General features: G+C 35.3%; 1 protein-coding gene across 3 annotated transcripts in view; it reads left to right on the top strand.

Moving 5' to 3' along the window:
- ATRNL1 (attractin like 1) overlaps window positions 1-12,403 on the top strand; it is a 774,854-nt gene that overhangs the window by 477,947 nt on the left and 284,504 nt on the right. The window lies entirely within an intron of this gene.

Genomic DNA, 12,403 nt, shown 5'->3' on the forward strand with positions numbered 1-12,403 from the left:
TTTGCCTAAAATAGCCTAAGATTACCTCTGTTCATCAAAATCCAACCCACTCTTTATAGCCTAATTTAAATATTACATCTTCATGACATATTTCCTAACCACCTCACCAAATATGATACATTTTTCTGTTAAGCCTCAGTGATAATTTGTGCCCATTTCTTTGTACTCCCTCCCCGCTCTACTGTAAGTTCTTTAAGAACAGGACTACTTATCTATTTCTATATCCTACATAACACTTGGAATGAAATCTTCCATGCAGTGAGCATTCAGTAAGTATTTATTGAGTTAAACGGAGTTGAACACAGCACCTTGACTTTACCTGTGTCATGTGTTCATGAATGCATCATGGATTTTAGAAATGTAAGAGAAAATGTGATATAACCAGAGTATACAAAAAAGGGATTCCAGCTACTGTGCCTCAACATTATTACTTTTATAAAGTGAGGACTAGAGTATGAAAACTCTTACCCAAATGCAGAAGAAAGTCTCGAAATGTCAGCCTGCTTTACTAACATAGTAATCCTATAAAATATAATATCCAGATATCTAAACTTATTGTATAAATTTAATCATTTTTAATGATTTAATATTAATGCTTTTAAATCAACAAATTTCACCTCTAAGTATAGATTTTTGTAGAGTGATGAGAAAATTCACTTAGCTACATAGATGTTCTACCCTGACTTCAAAATTCAAACAAATTTGGAAATTAAAATATGTTGATATTTGGCATGAACCGAAGACAATGCAATGTTCATTAGTTTCAGACTGAGAGTCTCATTTTGTGTCCTGGGCCATGTTATTTATTTGCTTAAGCCAAACAGACTGTTTAAGAGATTCTATCTTGCCTTATGTTCTTGTTCCTCTGGAAATACACAGTAAGGTACTTTTAACAGATGTTACTCTAGACATATTAACTTCCAAGGTTCACTGTTCATTTTATTCACCACAGATATTTTCATTACAGAAATTAAGAATGGGAAAATGCAGGTCGAAGGACTTCTATTCCCATACCTACTGTGGTTATACACCTGGCTAGATGTCATTAATAATGCTGTACTAGCTCACACTTGTGCTTGCTATATGCCAGTCAGCCTTGTAAGTGCTTTACATATACTACTCGATTTAATTCTCATAAAAACCTTATGAGATAGGTTAGTGCTATCACCATCTTATAGATGAAGAAACCCTGTCACAGAAGGGTTAAATAACTTGCCCAAGGTTAAAAAGCTAGTAAGCTGATAAACTATGAGTCAGGATCCCAGGCTATCTGTCTCCAGAGCCAGCATCCTTGGCAGTGTTCTAAGCAAGGAAGGAAATTCTAAAACCTAAGTAGTTGTTCCCAAATAACTTGGGGCAAAATTTTTCAAATCAGTCTTTCTGGAAAGAAAATGTAGTAGCCATTTCAGTGATTGTTAACCGATAACAACAAGTTAACAGAGCATTTAATTAGTTTCCTAAGGATAATTCTTAACTTAGATGAAATTTACTCTGGCATGGGAAGCCATCCACAGTAACAATAAAGAAAGGTTGTTGTGATGTACTGTTGTTGCAAAAGCTAAAGAAAGCAAGTTTTCCAAGTAATCATGGCTGGAACAGAAAATCATTTCAAAGGCGCTGTACGTTGTGTACAACACAGGTTAATCTATTAAAGAGATAGTCAACAATATTTCTGTAGAAGTATATATTTATGGAGAAATAGTTTGAGTTAATAGTTTATGCTAATTTCTGTAGAATTATTTATAAGTTAACTAAATAATTCTACTTTTTCTGCAACTTCACTTTGCAGACAAGGAGGGTATGATAGATCAATTATATATGACCTGGAGTGAATAATGGAGATGTCTGTCTCTGTCTCTCTCTCTCTCTATAGCTGTATTTACACCTATTTATAATTCAATAAGCATGAAAATGAGAACACGACCCTGAATGTTCTAGCTTATGATGTGCTAGTTTATATCATGTCAGATATATTTTTTAAAGGAAAGGTGCTATGATGTGTCAGTGTAGGTCCGTAAGTTGTAACAAATGTACCACTCCGGTGGGAGATATTGATAATGTAAGAGGATATGTATGATGGAGACAGAGACTACATGAAATCTCTGTACCATTCCCTCAACTTTTCTATGAACCCAAAGCTTCTCTAAAAAACAAAGTCTTTTTAAAAAGACAAATAGGGGCGCCTGGGTGGCTCAGTCGGTTAAGCGGGCGACTTCAGCTCAGGTCATGATCTCGCGGTCCGTGAGTTCGAGCCCCGCGTCGGGCTCTGTGCTGACGGCTCAGAGCCTGGAGCCTGTTTCAGATTCTGTGTCTCCCTCTCTCTCTGACCTTCCCCCATTCATGCTCTGTCTCTCTCTGTCTCAAAAATAAATAAACCTTAAAAAAATTAAAAAAAATTAAAAAAGACAAGCCCACACTGTTACAGTCAATTAATCTATGATAAAGGAGGCAAGAATACACGATAAGAAAAGAGTCTCTTCAACAAATGGTATTGGGAAAGCTGGACACGCATAAGAATGAACTAGGCCACTTTCTTACGTCATACACAAAAATAAACTAAAAAGGGATTAAAGACATTAATATGAGACCTGAAACCATGAAATTCCTAGAAGACGATATAGGCAGTAATCTCTTTAACATCAGCCATAGGAGCATTTTTCTAGATATCTCTTTGGCAAGGGAGATAAAAGCAAAATTAAACTATTGGTGCTATACCAAAATAAAAAGCATTTGCACTGTGAAGGAAACCATCAACAAAACAGAAAGATAACCTACTGAATAGGAGAAGAATTTGAAATTCACCAATGATGTATCCAATAAAGGATTAGTATCCAGAATACATACAGGACATATATAACTCAACACCAAAAAAATAATAAAAGACAAATAATTGAATTAAAAAATGGGCAGGAGACCTGAATAGACATTTTTCCAAAGAAGATATACAGGTAGCCAATAGACACATTCAAAGAGGCTCAACATCCAAGCTGGTGCAGCCACTGTGGAAAACAGTATGGCGGTTCCTCAAAAAATTAAAAATGGAGGGGCACCTGGGAGGCTCAGTAGTTTAAACATCTGACCCTTGACTTCAGCTCAGGTCATGATCTGGTTCCTGAGTTCAAGCCCCACATCAGGCTCTGAGCAGACAGCACAGAACCTGCTTCTCTGTCTCCTCTTTCTGCCCTTCCCCTACTTATGCACTCTCAATTCCAAAAATAAATAAACTTAAAAAAGTTAAAAATAGAAATACCTTATGATCTAATAATTCCAACACTACAGAGTAGTTACCCAAAGAAAATGCAAACACTAATTCAAAACGATACATGTACCCATATGTTTATTGAAGTATTATTTACAATAGCCAAGATATGGAAGCTAAGTGCCCATCCATAGATGAATGGATAAAGAAGAGGTCATGTACGCACACATGCGTGTGCGCACACACATGCGCGCACACACATGCGCGCACACACACACACCCTGCAGTGTTACTCAGTCATAAAATGAATAACATCTTGCCATTTGTAGCAACCTGGATGGACCTAGAGGATATAATGCTAAGTGAAATAAATCAATCAGAGAAAAGAAAAACTTTATCATTTCACTCATATGTAGAATTTAGGAAATAAATCAACAAAGAAGAAAGGGGGACACACCAAAAAACAGTCTTAACTATAGAGAACAAACTGGTGGTTGCCAGAGGGAAAATGGATGAGGGGATGTGAGTGAAATACGTGCAGAGGATTTAAAGGTACACTTACCGTGATGAGCACTGAGTAATGTTTAGAATGGTTGAATCATCGTATTCGACACCTGAAACTCATATAACACTGTATATTAATCAAACTTGAATTAAAATATGGTTGACCTTGAACAACATGGGTTAGAACTGTGTGAGCCCACTTGTATGCAGATTTTTTACAGTACCTTACTGTAAATGTATTTTCTCTTCCTTATGATTTTCTTAATGACAGTTTTCTCTAAATCACTTTATTGTAAGAATACAGTATGTATATGTAAAACATACAAAATATGTATTAATCAACTATGTTATTGATAAGGCTTCCTGTCAGCAGCAGTCTATTACTAGTTAATTTTAGGAGAGTCAAAAGCTATGTGTAGATTTTCTACTGTGTAGGAGGTTGGTACACTTGACCCCTGTTATCGTTCAAGGGTCAACTGTAGTGCTCCAGGCAGCCGCGACTCATTGATTAGAGATAGTACAGGATAGGAAACCTATTTGCCATCCCTGACCCAGAATGTAGTTCTGTTAAAGTCCTTTTCACTCTATGCTGTAACTATGTGGTTGGCTTCTATATTCTATACTCAGTATATGCTATATTGTAATCTCCTAGGAAGGAGGGCCTTTTTTGCCACTTCTGCTTGACAGAAAATTTTTGAATAAATGTGAATGAATGGATTAAAAAAGAAAAAGCAAACACAAGTCAAGGGGAGAGGAACATATAGAAGAGAGAGAAGGAATTAATAAAAGGGATAACCAGGGGAAATGGGGGGAAAGAAAAAGGGTAGATAAGCAGAGTGGGATGTTAAATAACTTTTAGCAACTGCTGAATGGAGGTACTCATGAAGAATATCCATGTCAGATATGTGCACATACTGAACTCATTTCCAGCTTCCTGCCTTTTTTTCTATTATATCTATAACCAACATTTCAGTTAAAGAAAGTAGAAACAAAAGATAAATGAACTGTTTAGTTTCTGTTACATACCTTTTCTGTGGTACTTATTCCATTGCTGTAGTTAGTTGTTTTTGTATGTGGCTGCCTTACTGGCATATATAAGCCTCCATGAGACTTGATCATGCTCGATTTATCTTCATTGTCTCAAAACCCAGCGGAGTGTCTTACATATAGCAGGCATTTGGATAATACCTGTTGAATAAATACATTTAGGCATGAGTGGATAAAATAAAATCAGTTGATAAAGGATCATTAATATGCATAATTAGGCTCATGGTATAAATGCTATGAAAGTAAGTCTAGGGAATCCCAGGGATTTAGGGACTGTCAAGGATAAAGATAGGATCACCAGGTGCCAGCAGAACACACAAGCTTTATTTGGGTAATGCTGTGACAAGTTTGCATGCAGGGGGCGTCCCTCAAGATGGGAGACTGTCTAAAAACTACCACGTGGGGGCCTCTACCAGAGGGGCAAGATGACAAGGAAACTCACAGAGAATAAGAAATAAATTGTGAAGAAATAAACAACCTAGGGGCTCATATACAGAGAGCATCTTTGGCTCATTTATGTAACAGTAAATAGCCATGATATAAAATATAATAACGGAGGTGAGGCAGGTAGGGGGTGAGTGAAATAGATTAAGGGAATTAACAGGTACTCCATAATCAATAGATAGTAGAAGAGAGACAGGGTAAGCAAAGTAAACACTCCCATCCAAAAATGCAAAGAATAAAAGACCAGCAGCAGGTGCATGTCTGTAAGCTTTCTGAAAACTCACTGTGTAGTGACTGTGAAGGTGAGGGAGCCTGCCTGGCCATTGTTCCTCATAGTCTCTAGATGGACCCTCAGGAAGGTACCCCTTCCTATTAGACTCCTTGGCCATCTCTGAAACAGAGGTTATAGAATATACCCTTGGGGCTATGAAGCTTTTTCTTTCTACTTCCTTCTTAAAGAAAGTTAGAAACCAAAGCGTAATTTTAAGTCTTGAGCAGTAATGTTAGTTTTTATTTCAGGTTTGTGGTTCCTCTGGCAGTACAACTCTCTCTGAAATTCATGGGGCTTCTTCTCTATTTGATTACAGTGAGTTCCATGTACCAGTAATCCTGCCCACAGTTTTTCTTAAGAGACATCATTCTCAGATCTGCAACATTGCTTTTTTTTTCTTTCCCCGTATCTCACTCTCTCGACTGAGTGGGCTGCATTGAGAATATCTGATTTTTGTAAAAAGGCAAGGTTTTCCGTCTGATCTTAGCTTTGAGTTATTTTATCTAGCTGAAATATTTTAAGATGCATCACCCAAAGCTGAAATTTATCTTGAGGTATCATAATCAACTCAATAATATGATCAAATATACGATCAATAATAATATCAAAAACAACTCAGTATTAAAATGGGCCCAACGCTTTGCCTTTAATGTGATCTTTGACACAAGATTAACTTTAATGGGCATTTGTCACTCAGTCTTTCCCAGTTGTATTTCTTACTGTTTAAGGTCTACAGCAGTTAGTTTTCCAATACTTCAAGGCCTCAAATCTTTGGACTCTGTTGCATTTTATGTCTCTGCAAATTGATTAATTCTTTCCTGATTAAAGGGCTTTCTTTAATACCTAGCCAAATGCAAGTCAACATATTCTACTAATGCCATATTCTAATTTTTTCCCTTAAAACTTAAACTTACTAGGTACATGATTTATTTCCCAAGTTATCAAAGACACATCTAACCAAATGTTTTTTCACTGGATAGCATGGCTTGCTATCTGTTCAACTTCCAGTATCAGTTTTCTTATAACCTGACTACTAGCCAATGCCACATATTTTAGGGTTTTGCTACAGCAGTGCCCTACCCCTGGTACCAATTTCTGAATTAGTCAAGATAAGCTTTATAATCCTACCGTGATAGTAAATTAACCTTGAAATCTCAGGCTTTAAACAGCAAAGGCATATTTCTCAAACCTGTGTTGTGTCCGAAGGTGATCAGCAAGGGATTTCTCTTCCACATAGTCACTCAGAGACCTCGGCTAACAGATCAACCTCTAGAGGCTCGCTGGTCAATCAGAACAGGTGGAAAGAGTGCATGGAGAATTTACATCTTTGCTTTGGCCCAGAATAGATGTCAATTCCACTCACAGATCACTAGAATTAGTTACATGGCCCTGCCTAATTGGAAGATGTCTAGGAAATAGAAGGAATATGAGATATTTGGTAAGCATTGCAGTTTCTCCTATAGATAAAAATTATTAAGGTATATGAAGTTATGAAAAATGTAGGTAAATTGAAGGGTCCATGCATTTGCCAAATTTGTAATTTCAGGGCTACTAGGAATTGGTCTCTGTAACCTTGCAATATATTTTTTCAGATAAAGTCTCATTCAGTGGGTTAAGAATACACTTATTAAACTCTTTAAGGAGTGATATGGGCAAAGATTATAAAGTAGGTTCAAGAAAGAGATGTGTGCAAAATAGTGGCTCTGTATATAAAATGTAAATTATAGAAAACAAGTGGTAATACACTTCAGTATCCTTCAAAAGGCAGTTATTTGTATACCATAACCTCCAACAGGCAGATACTTTGGGTGTCTATTGGGCTGAATGCTGCCCTAGAGAGACCACTTGTCTGAGCTAGTATTTTTTTGTGTGTTTCAGAAGAAATGATTTACACGTCTAATATATCCATATTTGAAGTCAAGTGTGGTTCTCTGACTCAATTGCAGTCCATGAATGATGAGCCTTTGTGAATTATAAAAATTTACATTATATACTTCTTTCCAGACATGTAATGAGATTCCACAAGTTCTAGCAAAAGGATTATGATGAATCCACCTTTCTCACATACAGAATTGAAATATTCAGTATATAGCTTTGAATGTCAGTTAATAGGATTATTAAAGAGATTAGATTTGCTTGATCCTTTATGCCATTTGTTAGTTATAGGCTAAGACCTAAAGTTAATAGATTAGTATTAATACAAAATAAATATTAGAAAAACTATAATAATAATGTTATTCATGGAAGTACCATGCTAAGGATTTTTACATCCATTATCTCATTTATATCTCGTAATAATTCTATGAGGTAGTAAAATGGTGGCAATAAGTTTCAGCAACTGATTCAAGGTCACACAAGAGCAGGACTGGTATTCTAACCAAGCAGTCTGAGTCTAGGGGTCACATTCTCAATTACTGCCATATACTGCCTCCCTCTGTGTGATAGAAGGTGTTTATATTGGATCACTGAATTGAACCATCTTGAGAGTTTTTGTTGGTAGATTTCAATTCAACGGTTGCCATGTCACAGTCAACAAAGGGGAATTTTTCAAGTTGCACAGACCTTTTTCCTACTCTTTCCCCTACCCTCCTGTCACCCGTTCAATATGTTTACCTAGGTGAATATACCTTTAAAAAACTTTTATGTTATTATCACCTCTCTACCTGCCACCCCTTTGAGAACCACTGCTCTAGTTTGTATCAGCAACTCTTTTCCCTTTGTAAGGGTAAAGGTGACATTTAAAAGAAATATAGGTATTTCTGGTCTCAGGGAGCCTTACCATAAATTGGTCCTGAAATGTAATACACTGGTTAAGACTGAAGGATTCATGACCAGACAGAGTGTGAACTTTGTATGCAGCATTTCATTGTTGCAATGATATTTTTTAGAAGGTCTAAGACTCTGTGTCTAACACTTTCTTACTCCAACTGTGAGAATAAAAGACTCTTAGGTTTTTCTTTCTGTTCTCTTTGATAGCTAGACGGATAAATTAAATATAGGACCAGCTCCATGAGTTAATCACTGTGTAAATGTAGGCAGGTTACTTTATGATTCTATGTCTTTGTTTCCTAATGTGTTAAGTAGAAAAAGAATAATAGTACTTCATATGTTGTTGTGAGAATCGAGAAGTTACTTGCAAAATGCTTAGAAATGTACCTATTACATAGTAAGCACTTGATATATAACAATAGGTATAGTGGTGAAGATTATTATTATCTAAGACAAGCTAGCTAATTCACTACCTTCATGTTCTCATGCCTACACCAGTGGAAATCTTCCATCGACAGAACAGAACAGTTGGCAGTTTTAGACTTCTAAGTCACACTGTTTCTTGAAAGAATATATAAAATAGGAACTACATTTTTTCTTAAATATCACAACAGAGGCACTATTAGAATAGAGACCAAAAGCACAGACTCTGAAAGGAGATTACTCAGATTTGAAACCTTACTCTGCCTTTTACTAGCTATGTAATCCTTAGCAAGTTATGAATCTTCTCAGGAGACCATTTCCTCATCTGTAAAAAAATGAATGCGGAAACAATCATAGTTCTTTTCTCATAGGGTTATCATTAGGTACATGTTAGCATCACTTAAGTGCCTGTGAAATAAATGAACAAAATTTTAAACATACTTTACCCACACACACATTATTCCATGTTAAAATATTTTCCTATTATTTCATGGAATTCTGACCAACATTGGTGCAGATACTAAATGTTAGATTTGACTCTGTGCTAGAAGACAAAGCAAAAGAAAAGGCACTGTCATTTATATAATTATTATTATGAAAAGAAAGAAGCTTTTCCTGGTCTCAAACTTATTGTCCTTTAACCTCTTGGAGACCTAACTTCATTATCCATAGGCAATTTTTATTTCCAACCTATACCTATAATTTTTGCCAACATCCTCTGACAATGAATATGGATGTTCTTTCATATTGAAAAGAACCTTACAAAGAAGCAAGATATATGGAAAAAAATAGAGTTAGCAATTTTTGCATGCCTAATACATTAAACACTCTTTGACATATTTACTTATCTAACCTCACAACAACCCCACTAATTAGGTAATTTACCAATAAAAATACTCGAATAAAATTATGCAATGGGTAAGTGGTAATCCTGGAAAATTCAACTCAGATTTACCTCCAGTATCCAGAGACTACAAATAATTGAAATTCAAATGAATCACAGAGAATTGTAAAACCTAGTAACCAAATTTCTAGGTGGAAATTTGTATAAGCAGCAATATTCTGAAAAGACTTACTATAGATTTCAAAAACATTGATAAAACATATAACATAGAAATAGCATATAAATAAGTCTTGCCCAAGAAAATTTTCATTGGCCACTATGTGGCTTAACCCACTTAGATTCTGAGAGAGGTAACTAGATATTTGATACACACTTTTTGTCTAATAATGTGTTAAAAACTATTCCAAGAATAGTATCAATATACTGTTCATGATAGTTGTGCCCTGTTTATATATTATTGTTAATCTACATTAATTTTTACATTATGGTTAAATTGAATGGAAAGGGTTTTTTGAAACTTGGTAATTGCTGTAAAACATATTTTTATTGACTAAAGGGTTTTAATTTAAACTTCCTACTGCTTGGCAATATATTGTTTCTTTACTGTATTTTATAAAATATTTATGTACTTAATAAGATATTTCTTTTTTTTTCAACGTTTATTTATTTTTGGGACAGAGAGAGACAGAGCATGAACGGGGGAGGGGCAGAGAGAGAGGGAGACACAGAATCGGAAACAGGCTCCAGGCTCTGAGCCATCAGCCCAGAGCCCGACGCGGGGCTCGAACTCCCGGACCGCGAGATCGTGACCTGGCTGAAGTCGGACGCTTAACCGACTGCGCCACCCAGGCGCCCCCTTAATAAGATATTTCTAAGAAAATAATTTATCTTCGGCCCTTGAAAATCAGTGCATTTTAAAGACATGGTACAACTTGAATATGAAGCATAGCAGGGAACGTTTTCTCTTTTTCTAATGACTCACTGGAAGGATTTTGTGTTGCCTATGCATGTGTATAATGCTACTGCAAGTAAACATTTCAAAAAATTACATAGCTTTTGTTTTCATTTTTCCCCAATTTTATACCTCCAAGGTTATTTTTTTTAATCTTTTGGGCCAGTCTATCTACATGAAGAAATAATAATATTACTAGCCTTCATTCAAATAGAATTGAGTGTTATTCATAAGAAAGAATAATTTAAATTAAATATGAACTTCTGAGTAAAACTTCCCTAAGAAAAACTCTTCTATGTACTGTATCAGTGACCTTGGGTTAATGATCTGACCTCCCTGAATCTTCATTTTCTCATCTATAAAAATGGGAATGTCAGTATGTTCATTTCAGAGTTGTTGGGTAAATTGGATACTCTTTGTGTCAGTGTCTAGCATATAATGGTACTTAGTTCTCTTCCTCATTTTTTCTCAGTAATTTAATTGATTTGTAGCTGCTATTGTAGAATACAGCATATTCTACGATATTTTTTTACAATAATTTCAACACATGATAAATGGATAACTATCAATCGATAGGACTACTTACTTGGAGTGCATCAGTGGTTTCCAGTCATGAATTCACAGATGAGTACTGTCCTATGACTATATTTTTACTCTATAACTAGAAAAATAAGGATAGTTTTTAAAGTTTTTCATAAGGCTAAATGAATTCCAGTGAAATCTTATGCTCTTTCTAATTATGTTGTGATTAAGATATATTAAGTTACAGTGAAGATAGTGATATTTGGGGGTTTTAAAAATATCCTTCATAGCAAAAGAAAGAATTTTGAACACCTACGTCAGTGACCCAAACTTCTTTTAAACTTCATTTCAAATATCAGCTCTGCCATTCACTGCCTATGTGATTTAGGGCAAGTCATTCAACCTCTCTGATGCGTCATTTTTCTCATCTGTAGAATGGGAATAACACAATAATAATCATCTCATGGGTTGTTATTAAAACAAAATTAGATAAAACATCAAGATTCCTAGAACAGTACTGGAATGTAATAAGCATCCCATAACCAGCTAAAATTACTATCATTATCACAGGTCTGAATCCAAACCGCTGGAAACCCTGAATTTAGACGATTTATCATATGTCAAAATCACTTTTAAAGTAAAGAAAGCTTATGTTTGTGGCTGATATAGTACCTAAAAGTCAGATAGTCTTTGTAGACATATAAAATTGCTATTGTATGTAAATACAAAATATTCTGATTTTCTGCAATGAATTGAATACTGTCATTGAACATCACCATAATTATTTGGTTATTTTTAAAGACCTGTTTTTATTTTTACATTAGATGAGGCTTTTGAAGCTTTTGTTCAGTCCAAGAAAACAATTTATGGCACTATTATATTTTTCACTTAATTTAATTATCAAGTTTTCCTTCCTTACTTTCTCTACATTTCTTAGAGCAAAGCTTTTCTATATACCAATTGCACAATGACAAAAGTCTACAGAGTTTTGTTGCAAATAGAAATAAATAATTGTGAAATATGAAGATAATTTTTCTTTTTGTTTCACATTGAGTTACTTTATATTACTTATTTCCAGGAGTTTAGGGTAATTGGCATGGTGTTTATTATTTACTCTTTCTGCTATTCTTGTAAGGCATCACAAGGAGAAAAACAATAATTAAGTAACTTTTTTAAAAGAAGTTTAGCATTTCCTTTGTTTTTTAAATTATTTTTTCAATGTTTATTTTTGAGAGAGAAGGAGCAAGCAGGGGAGGGGCAGAGAGGGAGAGGGGGACAGAGGATCTGAAGTGGGCTGCATGCTGACAGCAGAGAGCCTGACACGGGGCTCAACCTCACCAACCATGAGATCATGACCTGAGCCAAAGTCTGATGCTTAACTACTGAGCCAACCAGGTGCCCCTTAGCATTTCCTTTAATTTGAATAGC

The sequence above is a fragment of the Felis catus genome, chromosome D2 (genome assembly GCF_018350175.1).
Source record: "Felis catus isolate Fca126 chromosome D2, F.catus_Fca126_mat1.0, whole genome shotgun sequence".
NCBI lineage: Eukaryota > Metazoa > Chordata > Mammalia > Carnivora > Felidae > Felis > Felis catus.